The sequence below is a fragment of the Onthophagus taurus genome, chromosome 2 (genome assembly GCF_036711975.1).
Source record: "Onthophagus taurus isolate NC chromosome 2, IU_Otau_3.0, whole genome shotgun sequence".
In the NCBI taxonomy this organism is placed as follows: domain Eukaryota; kingdom Metazoa; phylum Arthropoda; class Insecta; order Coleoptera; family Scarabaeidae; genus Onthophagus; species Onthophagus taurus.
Window position 1 is genome coordinate 3,215,311 of NC_091967.1, and position 14,356 is coordinate 3,229,666.

The following is a 14,356-nucleotide window of genomic DNA, read 5'->3' on the forward strand; positions in this document are numbered from 1 at the left end:
CATCAACCTCCTCGTATGTATGATTTCGTTCACGAGAGTCAAAATCTTGTCTATTACGCAAAATTCTATGAAGTAATCTAATGATAGATATTTTTACCTGAATTTAGCTTGTTTTCTTTTTTCTTGACTTTCGAAACACTTTTCGGAGTAGGATTATATATAATAATTGTTATTGTAAACGCCACTTTCGAGAGGTATATTTGAAAGTAATCTAAATATCAAGGTTTGGTTTGAAGGTGTTTTCCTCATTGTTATTTTGGAGTGTGATTGACACTATATCGGATAACACTCTTTTGCTTAATTAATTGGGCTTAGTTCTTCTACCCAATTAATTGAATAAATTTTACTTTCCGTATGTTGTTTAAGTACAAGCGATTAAACTGTCCCCTAACCTGATAAACGTACTCATGAAAACCGTTCCAAATACCCAATAAGTGGAACTGCGAGGTGAAACCCGAAAATAACTGCGAGTCTAAATCTTGACAAAAAAGGCGCCGACGTTAACTTTCGGTAAAGCTCTCAGATAATCGTTGAAGATAACAAATTGGTCGATGTATTGGTAAAAGCGTAGCAGCAATAAACCGAGAATCGTGAACTTTCTTTTTCAGTTAAAAATTGAAGAATACAAGAAACTCTATCTATTTTTGTTGGTATCTAGGCCACGGTGACATTGAGGTACGTAAAAAATCACCTGCTACACACGGCACGTGTCGGTTAAAAAAGAATACCATCAAATTTACAAGAGGACAAAAAGTCTCATTTTTCAATTACAGTCGAAGTGAAACCGCCGCCGGGTGTGAGTCGTTCGAAAATTGATTGTTTACACCGAATGCGTAGGTTCGATTAATTTTCAGCAAATTGGATGAGTTTGCATAAATATTTGACGGGGAACAAATTGGTAAAAGTCAAGGTTATTTTAAACTATTACATTGAATTGAATGTATACATTTATTTTGGGTACTTTATTTAACTTTGTTGTGTAAAAAATATATTTATTCAATTAAATTTGTTTATATTTTTTCTAACATACAAATGATACTTTACTTTGAAACTTTTATGTATTTATTTATTTATATAGTTATTTTTATTTTTCTTTCGCATTACCTAGATTTACCATTTAATATCTTTTGTGTTAATTATGTCCTCCTTTCCTTTAATTGCCGCAGTTTTTGATTCAAGTAGTTGTTTATTCAACTTTGATTACCAAGTTAGTAGCCGATTCTTCGACTTAATGGTATTTATGTTCTATACAGGGTGTTTCGGTGACTCGGGGAACAAATTTAACCACATATACTAGAGTGAAAATGATGACGATTCATGTAAAAAAAATTAATAAAAGTCTTCAAATTTCAAAGATACAGGCCATCAAAGTTAAGAAATTTTAACACATTTTTCCAAATATCTTAAACACTATTTACAGTAAAGCGCTGAAATTTGGTACAGTATAAATCAATGTGATGTAAAATCGTTAGGCAATTTATGAGTTGGATCGGTCCGCGGGAACATTACTATACAGGCTGTTCCTAAAGTTTGTTTGCTCAGAACTTTTTTATCACATCATAACCCTACATTTATTTTTGCAGTTTCTAATAGTAAATTTAGTTTAGAAACTTTTATTACTCTTAGATATTATTGATAAAAATCACCGTTTTTGCGTTAAATGCAAAAATGTTGGGTTCCGATTTCAATAATAGCACTAAAAAAAAATCTAAGTTTTTGAACATTTCCTTTAGTATTTTTTATTACTTGTCTTGTAATTTTATGTCCCTTTTTTATTATTCCTGTTAGTGTTGTCGTTTTTTTGTTTATTTTTTGTTCATTGTTAATTTATTCTTTTTGCATTCTTTTATTAAACCAACTAAAACAAATTAAAAATGTGATTTAGCTAAATCTACACTTGGACATGTTGCATACATATTAGTTATGACAGCTCAGTTCGATTTTCACTTGTCATTGCCAATTCAGATTATTTATTTATTTATTTTTTAGTGTTATTGAATTCGGAACCTAACATTTTTGCAGTTAATACGAAAACGGTGGTTTTTATCAATATTCTTTAAGAGTGATAAAAGTTTTTAAACTAAATTTACTATTAAAAACTGCAAAAATAAATGTAGGGTTTTGATAGAAGAAAAAAGTTCTGATCAAACAAACTAACAGCCTGTATAGCATTGTTCCCGCGTACCGATCCAACTCAAAAATTGCCTAGTGATTTTACGTGATATTAGTTTACACTATACCAAATTTTAACGCTTTACCATAAATAGTGTTTAAGATATTTAGAAAAATGTGTTAAAATTTCCTAACTTTGATGGCCTGTATCTTTACAATTTGAGGACTTTTACTAATTTTTTTTTACATGAATCGTTATCATTTTTACTCTAGTATATGTGGTTACATTTGTTCCCTGAGTCACTGAAACACCCTGTATATTAACGTTGAATTAAAGTAAGATTATAAAGGAACATTTCTATAGAAAATAGAATAAAAAGTTGTGGTACCTACCTAGATAGTTTATTAAAACGTTGAGTAACTTTGAAATGGTACAGTTCGGTTTCAATACAGCGATATTGCGTCATTGTTAAAACCACGCACCATTACGTAGTACAAACGTACTATTTGCATGGTACTAAATCCCATTTCTGGAGACTTTCCACAACTCAGATTTCCGTAAGCGCTCCGCTTGAGTATTATTAAATTATATTACGTTGTCATATTATGCAAATAGACTGGCAATTAGGTGCGGTTTTTAGTGGTCGGCTCGTGCGGAGCGAGCCGTCATTTTCCTACGTCAACGTCAAACTAATGTGACATTACTACGTTGCACGAATGTTTGCATAGTTCGTGGTATGCTGTAGTATACGCGCATTATCCGCATTACGTAACGGAATCTTTGCCTCCGGTATAGAATACGTTATTATGCGTGATGGCGTCGTTTCTCTGTTTTATCTGAGAGATGATGAGTAAACGCGCCGTGAAACATGAGCTTTTCAATTCATTACTTTAATACTAATTTCGCTATTATGTTAATGTTCATAAATAACGGTTATCTTGTATAGATATTCTTTGGTAAACAATGTGTTAAGCCAACGGCACATGGTTGAATATATTACAGTCGCTGTAGCAAGGGCACGGTTCATCTTCGCCGCGAAATCTTCAATGAATAGCCGTGCCCGCGCCGTAAACTTACCGTAAGACCATTCGGAATAAATCACCGATAGATAGGCCATCTAAGCGTCGCGACCCAAGTGGTCGTATCAATAAACGTGTATAAACTGCACAAACACTATTCCGCAGACCAATAACCTACGTGTACGGCCCACATGGGCTCGTACACGAATTCGAAATCAATTCGTACTTCTTTACGCAAACGCGATTCTCGGAAGTTGCAGTTCCTCGTAGAATCTTGTAAGACACAAATCGTTCCGCATAAATTCCAACTGCGTGTTCGTCGTCAAGGCGAGGTTATCATTGAAATTGTATACCAAGAATCGACCCCAATCAATTATATTATATTTTGTTCAACCTTAATTTTATCGATTTGTTATCTGGTTGACGCCACATTAGTTTTCGTGCTACGGGCAAGTATGTTGTTGAACTCGGAAATTTATTTCCTTAATCCCTTAAGGCTAATTCGGGGTGTAACAGCACTGCAATTGCACAACCAAACTGTAATTTTGATGCCCGTGGCGTCTTCCACTAAATTTGCATGTTTCGTTTACTTTATTTATGCGGTAGCCCGTTGCTCCCTAAGAATTGTAGAGTTACTTGCTCGTTGGGATGCAAATGCCTTCACGTTCCCAAGTAGTGACCGCTTCGGGCTGGGAACACCTTGTGACAGGTGCGTGAACGCACGTTCTGCACGTTCAGCTACAGATAACATCGGGCATCGGTGGCTTTGTATTCAAATCACCCTGTGGCATTACGAAATTCCTCCTTTGTAGGCTTAAATTAAGCCGTAAATGGACCGAGATGTTTGAAAAATGGTCAAAAAGTGAAAGCGGTTCGTCACGTCCGATCGCTGAGATTGATGGGTGAGCAAATGGGCAATAACGTAAACGAGGAAAGATTCTCGCCAATTCGACGACCTGTTCGCAATGAAAGTTTTTTTTATATTAATTTCGATAGTTCGGGACAGCCGCAAGCTAACCAATCAGTAGGTTATTAACCGATTAATCTAAGCTTTCATTTTGTCCTGCGAAAATATCATGCGCGCCATTTCAAATAATGATTGGTTTTAATTTGTTGCTGCAAATTAGTTGCTTTCTAAAAAATTTTACCTTTTGAAAGATCATCCTCTTGTTAAAGGAGAAATGTAAAAGTTCAAATTTGACAAATAATACCAAAATATCTAATAATTTTCTACGTGTGATATTTCATAAGACACGTGTATGTAATAAACGAGTTTATTGGGTGTGTCTCAGATGCTCTCTTTGAGTTTCAATGCTCTAGCGCAGCAAAAGGTAACGTTAAAGACGAATTGTCAACGTTTAACAGAGTGCATATTATGAAATACACTTTCGTTTCACAAAAGAAATTCTGGTGAAAACGTACACTGCCCAATAAAGTCTGGTTCTCGTGAGTACGGGCACGTAGTACACCTTACATTGATGTTTTTCGATAAGCTCGGCAACAAATGCGGTAAATTTTCAATCATGTAAATGGGCTCTGATAAATATTTATGGGGTGGTGCCCTCTGGCTCCGCTGGAAATTATTCGGGTCTGGGCCAGGCCTCCTCCTCCCGATGTAAATCACGGAAATTGTGAAGACGGCGATCGTCGTGATCTCTCTACTGGGAGGCAGCGTGGATTTTTGATATCGTTCTATGAATTATTTATTCTGATTGAAGGCTGACATCGTGCGCGTTCTGTGACGTAAATTTGGATTTATGGGTTGTTGAACCCGACATTCGGTTTTGTTGTGAAACCGACTGGATCGATAACGCACGACTTCGACTGTTGTTGTTGGTGTTGCCTTACTCTGTAAATATCGATGAGTATAACATACACGACATGTTATAACTTTGTGAGATGTAAAATAGCTTTCTTTAACATCTTTGATCAGAATCAACGAAATTACATTTCTATTTTTAGACGTTACCTACTTAATTATTATATATGGTAATTTGGCAGGTCACCTTTGTTTCTTCCTGTTAAATTTGCGGCTTTCTTTTATGGGCTAAATAGGCGAGACGCGAGGAAAGTGGTCGGTACGTAAAAGTCTTCAAGTTTTATGTATGAAGATAGTTTTGCGACGATGGAAAGCGGCTTGCTGAAAGCGCCATTTGTCGGATATAAATGACTCGATTAATTTGCAGGTAAATGGGTGGTTCTTTTTGTATACCACCAACTGTGTTGTGTGCTATTGGATCTCATGCGATAATATCTGCCTCTGCAAATTTGCGTAAAACTCATAAATTATGATTTAATTGGGAAATTATTTCCGCATATTTATGCGATTTTTAAACTCTTAAAATGTCACAATATTGTTAATGCGTGAAGTAGAAATTACAAACGTTTATAGCTATGCAAATCTTAAATATTTTTAATAATTGCTTCCGCTCGTAAATAACCGACAGTCAACGGTGAGAAAAGCAATAAGGATATTAGTTATTTCGAGTAATAACCTGCCGATATGATTAATTTAATTAAATTGTCTTAGGATAGGATATATTATTTGATTGCCCCGAGCAAACCAATTGGAAATAAAGTCGTAATTCGCGCCGGTCGAAAAGCATTGCTCACAAATTTTGTTAGGAATAAATCCGTACAAGATAAACATGAATTATTATTTGTTTAAACGAAACGGCGGTATTAGGTTGTTACTTGACCAACGAGGTAAAAGGAGGAAATTGATACGCGTTGACGCGCGCGTTAGCCACTTTCACAGCTGCGTTACACGGTGGTTAATTACAAAACGTGTCATTAAGTTATATTCACACTAAAAGTAGCTTGTAAAAATTGATCTTCTTTGAGAATTTTTCCTTTTAAATCGAAAGTTCTTTATTTGATTTTTATCGATTGAGATTAAACTCGATTTAAGCGTTAACAAGTAAGTACGGTAAGGATATTTTCGAAAAGTAGCGCAGTCTTATCGCCTGCGCCGAAATTAACGTCGCCCGTAAAAGTTTCGTCCATAAATCGCAAATTTTTATTATCAGGCCGGCCAGCATAAATATTCAATAAGATGGAGTCCAGCATCCCCTTCACTTATTAACGAGAAAGCTGCAATTATTCGACGCTGTAATTGCGAAGCACTGTATTCTTATGTTCCATATATAGATCGAAATTCACCGCCTCTTCCAAGAAAAGTAGACTTTCAGGCACTGAAAAACAAACGTTTTCGTGTTGAAAGTCCAATTAATGTACCGAAGTGGATATTAAAAATGCTAATTTTAGCCAGAACGGTTTAAGCGGTTTAAGAAATTACAATTTGTTTTATCCGTTACAGTATAAAATAAATATTGAACTACTTTTATTTATAATTTAGCCTCAAATCGCCGAGGTCGCTTGCGGACGAGGTCCTGGATTTGATATATCCACACGCAGTTATGGGAGCGGGGTAAATACCCGGGTATAATATCTATCCGGGTGTTTACCCCGGCCCAGGGTAAATAACCAAACAGTACATTACATTACATTACATAGAATACATATCGGGTAGGCGGACCAACCAACCTTGCACCGCGACCCTAAGGATCTATTGTACCCCGATAGATATCATTATCAAATTTCACCGTGCAGTCCAATGCTCTTAACGAACATTAATACCTTGCTCGGCGAAAGGTCATTCAGGTCTTTTGAGGAGATAAACTGCGACCCAAAAATCGAGAATCTGATACGGTTAACGGCAGGGCAGTGGCATAAAACATGCTCAACCGTCTCTGCTTCCTCCGCACATAGTCGGCATTCAACATCGTCGGCTAAACCCAACAAGTTGAGGTGTGCTTTTAATCGGCAGTGCCCAGTAAAAACACCCATTAGAACTTTTATGCTACTACGGGCAAGTCCCAAAATATTCCCGGGTTTGACAGTGGCGATATTGATAAACACCTTAGCATGTCTCATTCCAGGAGAACTGGTCCACAGTAGGCGAAGTCTCTCTTCAGCCCACAGTCCAATCCTATATTTGGCCATCGCAAATGATACACCAACTGCTGGTTCCGGTCCCACAAACGCTTCAGCGCTGCCATCTCGTGCTAGCTTATCTGCCGCTTCATTGCCAGCAACACCAGAGTGACCCGGGACCCAGATCAGAGAGACTCTGTTATCACAACTCAGTGTGTTTAATGTTCTCTTACAATCATTAACCAGAGCCGACACCGTTTTCACGACTTGCAGCGCCTGGAGAGCGGCTTGACTGTCTGAGAAGATTCGTACTGTCATGTTCTTCACCCCTCTTTCAAGAAGGATTTTAGCACCCATGTCAATAGCAAATACTTCCGCCTGGAATACAGTACAGTACGTACCCAGGCTGTAGGCTTGCTTAATTCGAGGTATCTGGCAGTATACTCCTGCTCCTACCCCTTCAGGCGTTTTTGATCCATCTGTGTACAAGCAAATGTCTGCCCGAACCAGAGAATTTTCATTTTCGATCCAGGACTGCCGCTCAGGCAGTACAATCTGGTATCGAGCATTAATCACTGATAGTGATACCGCCAAATCTGACGGCATTGATAGCACAGTATCAGTGCTTATAATGTCTTCCGCAGCCCATTGGTAGGACATGTCGGAACAGTTTTGAGCATATTGCTTAAATCTGTAAATGGTTGTTCTAGCCACATTCTCTATATGCAAATGCAGAGGAGATAGGCCGAGCAGAACCTCCATTGCTAGAGTTGGCGTTGTGCCTATCGCACCAGAGATTGCCAATCCAGCTACTCGTTGAATTCGTGAAAGTTTACTGATAGCTGAAGTCTGTCGGACTTTCCTATACCAGGCTGCTGCTCCGTATGTGATCATAGGTCTAACCACAGTCACATACCAGCCAGTACAGTCTTTCAGGAGTAAGACCCCAACTTTTTCCACAAAGACTACGACAAGTCCACAAGGATAGTCTAGCTTTGTGCAAAACTCCCTACAAATGTCCATTCCATGACAGGGTTTTGTCTAGGATTACTCCTAGATATTTGACTTCCTTTGAGAAAGGAATTTCTTCACCTTGGATAGTTGGGCGGATTAGTCCATCCAACTTTCGCTTCCTGGTGAAGGGCACAACAATTGCCTTTTGCGGGTTTATTGAGAGGTTCTCTCCCTTACACCAAGCGCAAATGGTATCTAGGGTCACCTGGAGGACTTTAGATATCCTCGGCAAACAGATTCCTTTGACCATAACGACAATGTCATCAGCATAAGCTTGTATTTCCACACCAACGGCTTCGACTATCGCAATCAGATCGTCAACTAGGAGGGACCAAAGCAGGGGAGATAACACCCCTCCCTGCGGGCAGCCACCTCCCGTGGAGTGAAGTAGAAACTATTCTACTATCTAGCATATTGCGGATCCAACCCGCTATAGTTGCTTCCACTCCCCTGTCAAGAGTAGCTATTTCAAGAGATTGTGGTATTGCGTTGTTGAACGCTCCCTCTATATTCAGAAACGCACAAACCAAGATTTCTTTATCCTGCAGCGTCCTGGATACTCTACCAACTAAGTTGTGTAGAGCCAATTCTGCTGATTTTCCCGCTTGATAAGCATACTGGTGACGACTCAGTGGACCAGATACCAATGGCACCAAGGGTTTTCAGCAGAAATGACGTTAGGCTGATGGGTCGAAAGGCATTAGGAGTAGGGACCGAACGAAACAGTACATACAAAAGTAATACAAGTAAAAATATAACGGATTCGGAAAAAAATGTAGAGGAAGATGATGAAATAATTGTCAACGATCGAAGACGTATTATAATCAGGCAACCCAGTTCCACTTGAGCTTTGCCACAATGTTGACCACATCATTTACGCCAGTTCTTCTTCGTAGGTCTTCATTTCATATGTAGACCCTCAAGGTTACACCCAGCGTGAAGATGTCTCTAAGTTTCCTGTAGGCTGTCCATGCGCTTGTTTGATTATCTCTCGATACACGAGCCTCATGGCCAAGATATTCATAACTATCAACCCTGTCATTCTCATTATCCCCCAATATTCATGTTAGAGATGGGAACAAGATTTGTCATAAATTTTGATTTCTCCACGTTGTTTTTTAACCCGACTTTTGCACACCTCCTGTAAGTCGTTCAGCAATCTTAAGCCATTAATTACCTTTTTATGAATGTACATATAAATGTTTGATCAAAGTTTTTAAATCCTTACGTTATTATTATTCTTAGATGAGTTACTGTTAATCCTATAAATAAAGCTAATTCTAACTCTTAATGAAATACACGAAACCGACTAAATGAAATTACTGTTTGTATGTTGTCCTTTGAAGTTGTGCTTTAAGAAGACAACAAGACAACTTTGAATTTACACTGTCCATTAGAAACCAACCGTTGCTATTGGACAAATAGGTATCAAACGTTGATCGAGCGCTGTTACTTGTCAGTCTCCTTCTAGCACAGTCCAATTAACCTTACCTTTCGTGCCGACCATTAAAATGCATTAACCGCAGAATTAATGCCAGCGATCGAAACGCCGCGTCGCGGACAATGGTGGGAACGGTTAAAGTGATGGTTCGGTCCTCTATGTTGATCCATAGTCGGATTAGATTAGCGTCCTTGATCGGTTTGATTGGAACAATGAGGAATTAAAGAACGAGGAGAGCTCCAGATTTTTACCCGTTGCGAAAATTAATATTTATACAATGACTAGAACGTTGGGAAAACGTGATGCGAAGGATCGTTGTTTAGGTGAAGCGTGAATTGATCAGACTTAGGAGTGCTAAAAGTCAAGGTTGACTAAATTGTGGAAGAGTTAAGTGATAGCTGTGTATATGTGGGTGAAGGTGTTGTCAAAGGTTAAGAAAATTTCATTTAATATTTTGCATTAATATTCAAGTCGCGGCGACCAGGAGCCGTGCAATTTAAATTGAAGAGGCGTGACCACAAAAAGGTAGTCGGGATCATAACTGGCACATCCTGAATAGATAATGGACGGGATAGATGGTGTCTGCTCACACAGGACCACCTGGAGGCCGTCTGGGTCTGAGTAAAGCATAGATCTCGCGGTAGCGAATAATTAAACGCTATTACGTTGGCTCTGGCCGCGTGTAACTGTGCAACGAGACGGTGGCACGAACGGCACGATTTTATTTATTTATTGCGCTCCACATACAACAGCTATCATGTGAGGCACGTTTGTTTCTCGATTGAATAAAGCGTGTTAACCAGTCAAAGTCGGAATGTTCGGGTTGATTTACGTGCTCTCCTGTTTGCGGACCAATGATCTTAGCAAAAGTACTCGCCAGAATTGCTTTCTCGCGTAATGAATGAAATTTAGTTAAGTGAGTGTGCAGTTATAGAGGAAATGATACCATTACTCGGACGGTGTAATAACGGCGGATTAGTACGATCATATACATTAAAAGCTCCGCGCCGTGTCTTTATATTCCCTCTATGTATGTATAGAAAATAGATGATACCTCACAAGAAACCGTTGGAGAATAAGTAGGGAGTGTGTACATCAATACAAGCTATTCTCTACTAAATAGATTACTACATTCATTTTTAACAAAAATACTAAAGTTGCAGCTGCCCAACTGGGTTCGTTGCAACTCCCGCGCTATAACTAACTGTATTTCCTGCATGATGAATATAAACCGTGATAACAATATTAGATTCTCTCAAGAAGTTTAGTGTCATAAGTCGTAATTTTTAATTGAAGAGATTATTTACAGAGTTTATTTAAAGCGATGGAAACGCGCCTTGGTTAAAAGAAAACGGCATTATTAATTATTTTTAATACGTGGCGCCCGAGACTGCGACCGACCAACGTAATAAAGTAGTCAAGATTGAATCTGTAGTCGACGCAGTGCCGCTTACTTGATCGAGACGCGGTTCAGCTGTCCGTAAACAAACGGTTATCGCGGTCTGGTATGCAGATGGCTGTGTTCGCGAGATTTTTGCTCTTCGACTCTTTGCGTTTAATAGTAATTACTCAAGAGTAAAATGAATTTAGTCTCAGATATTTGATTAAAGTTTTAAGTGGTGCCCTTTAACTAACTGTTGTGAACTGCCAGTGTTTTGCTTTAAGATGTCAACAAGGAATTCTACACTTATCCTTGAAATATGTATATTATGTAAGTCGGTGTTAGAAAACAACCGCTTATATTATGTGTAATAAAAATAAGTTGATATGTTAAATTAAAAAATAGCGTACAAATTAAATGTAAACACACTGTTGGTGTTTAATAATAATCATTGTTATTCAAAACACGAAATTATACTGTGAATGTTAAAGACATGAATTGCATTCTTATGCTTAAATAAAACACGTCGTAAATTAATTTCTAGTTTACGACAATTTGTTTTATTACAACTTACAAATTTTAATTTGTTTCGAGGCAATTTAATTGTAAATGTCGATCGCTTACGACTGAGGCGCTATACAGCGCGTAGCGCCTCGGTCGTAAGCGACCTCGGCTTTTATTCTTATTGGTTAGAAAATATTTAAACCGTTAATTAAGATTGGTTTTGTTAAATAATATAATTGTCGATGTAATTGGTGACAGATGTATATGTAAGCTCATTAAGAGTTAAAGAAAGTCAAAAGCCATTTCGTAACCTTACACGATTTACATAATAACATTACAAGTTTGTCCACTAACTTTTCAACTGGAAAATCTTATTAATTTTCTCAACGATAATAAGTTAAAGAACCCATAAAATATATGAGCAACCAATTTAAGCCCGTTAATATGTTTACATTCACGTAAGTTTGTTATTGTTAAAACGTGGTAATGACTAATGATCACGAAGGAAATTTAAAATAATTTATAATCATCATTAATTTTTATATTTATTTTATAGGTATTACTTCTTAAATATTTACGCCGTTAGTAAGCATAATATTTTTGACTCATAATTTATTTGCTTTTCCTTAATAGGACAACTCTGTTGAACCGACAACGTTTCATCTAAAATTTAAATCAGATGTTTCAAAATTACCAACGTAAAAACTTAAATAGCCTCATTATTAACATCTGAAACTGAATTATGGTAACGTTAAGATGATCAAGATACGCGCCAACGTATTTTTAAAATGCACAATTAGGGTTAATTAGCATTCTTAGCTCGTATTGTGTGCGTGTGTGAGGCGACTAATTTACTACCATCATTGAAACGCCAAGAATTTTGTTTTTTTTTAGTTTTAATTTCATAATTAATTAAGTAAATTTTTTTTGACCTACTAACCTCGTTATACTAAACTTTTCGAAACAATCACATTTAATTATACGTCTACTAAAAAATAACCCGTAATCTAGGAACCGAATTAATCAATGACATTAGTAGCCACAGTAATTGATACTTGTTTCATGGTTGATAGTTGCGTCGTTGCTAAACTCCTTGGAAATCGAGGTCTATGCTAGCGGTAGACTTTTGTCTGAAAGCGAGCGTGCAGGTGTAATTGTTGAATCGATTACCGTACAATGTTTTACGTTGTTCTGCCAACGTAGGTACATGTTCGTTAATGATACAGATTATCGATTATGGTACGTTGGATTGTTGAGACCAGCGTGTTCTTGCTAAACAAATTAAACTGGCTGAAACAAGATTAAAATCGTACACGATGAAAATTGTAACGGTCAACAAGTACCTAGGTACTGACTTTTACTGGGGTTAATGAACTAATTAAATGACGTTTGATTCAACACAATTCTTTGAAAGTCTAGAATAATTATAGATTTTTCTTCTAAGCTACGGAACTATCCAACCCGAACCAATAATACGAGATTCATTAGCCGTTTGCGACGATGTTCATTAGCTTGTTCGACCGTATTCAACCTCGCGGGTTTAAGTATGAATACCACACTCCATGAACTTTAAAGCCAGTTAATTGCCTTGGTGGACAAAAATATTCTTCGCTCACGTGGAGAACCGCATTTATCATATTCCCCGGGCAATAATCGAAGATGCCAAGAGTAGTATCGCGGAAGACGAGGCTTTGTCGCCCATCTGCACTAATGACTCGTCCCATTAAAACTGATTATGGTAATTACGAGACTTACTGTATCACACTCAGGTATTTCTTGCTGATTTCACATTCGTATATCCTTGATGCTTCATTGATTTAAAATCCTAAATATGTTAATTAAAAAAACATTCTTATTTACATCCACGTTGAGTGTATAATATAAGTGTGGGTGAAAACTACACAAATCGCAACAGAAAAGTCAAACGAAAGTGGATACGTAGGGGGACGTGAAGTCTCCTGTCGATAGTATTACATTCGCATTGCGGTGTTTGTTCTTCGACGTCGAACACCTGGGCGGCATTATTGCTGGCACGGTGACCGTACCTACACGGCCGGAGTGCCCCCTTATAAAAAGGTCTTGTAATGGGGTCACGTCGTCTGATCTCGAGAAACGCGGAAGGAACGGGCGCGTACAGTCATTGGGGGAAAAGGGGTTGCGCGTGGGAGGGTCGCTGGCCGTGCAGACAATGCGACGTGCCTTCGACGATGTGTTGGCGTCCAATGTATCGGCGAATATGCGAACATCGCCCAGTGGGCGATGTTCCAAATTCAAACTGACCGAGAGTTCTATAATCGTACAATTTAAACGTATACTAAATGTTTTATTCACAGATATGTGTATGCCACCTTTAAAATAAAAAAAACTACCAATCTATCTTTAGGCCATCATAACGTAGTCTTATTACGACTAAGGAGCTTTCTGGCCTCGCTGAAATACCTAACCGCATTGAATATCCTCACTACACTCATTACGATCTTCTTCTTTGAGAAGAATATCCCCTAAAGCTTCTTTCTTACATATTCAACTCTGCATTCCGCCTTTTCCTCACACGCTTCCTATTTCGCAGAAATCGAAAAGAAGATAGAAGAATAATCTGGGCATCGGGATATTCCTGTACCAGATCGCTCTCCTCGTCCATACAACATATCTAAAGGACTGGTGGAAACAGCATGCTTGAAGTACGTCAGAAATTGATTCAAACTCTACTGTATCTAACACTTTATGGAAATCCACAAAAGCCATAATAAGGGGCCTTTTGGTGACTACACTATCTTCGCCTAGGAATTTGTTCTAGATCTATTGTTTATCTGGCAGTGATTCCTTTGAATAGATTGATAACTTCGTTTCACCTACAAGCTATCTTACTGGCATACTGATAGCTGAAGCTGTAGAATAGCTTAAAATAAAAGAATTGGAATTCTTTTTTAAAATTTCAAACTGGTTGC

General features: G+C 37.9%; 1 protein-coding gene across 11 annotated transcripts in view; it reads left to right on the forward strand.

Annotated features, from left to right (window-relative positions):
* The window catches only part of LOC111415120 (Rho GTPase activating protein at 19D), a 177,934-nt gene that overhangs the window by 9,943 nt on the left and 153,635 nt on the right, over positions 1 to 14,356 (forward strand). The window contains exon 1 of one of the 11 annotated variants that reach the window (XM_023046632.2): positions 10,944 to 11,234. The exons of 9 other annotated variants lie outside the window; for them this stretch is intronic. The gene's annotated coding sequence lies outside the window, so the exon portion shown is untranslated. Of the gene's footprint in view, positions 1 to 10,943; positions 11,235 to 14,356 lie in introns of those variants that run through there. One more of the 11 variants, XM_071193889.1, reaches the window with a different exon arrangement.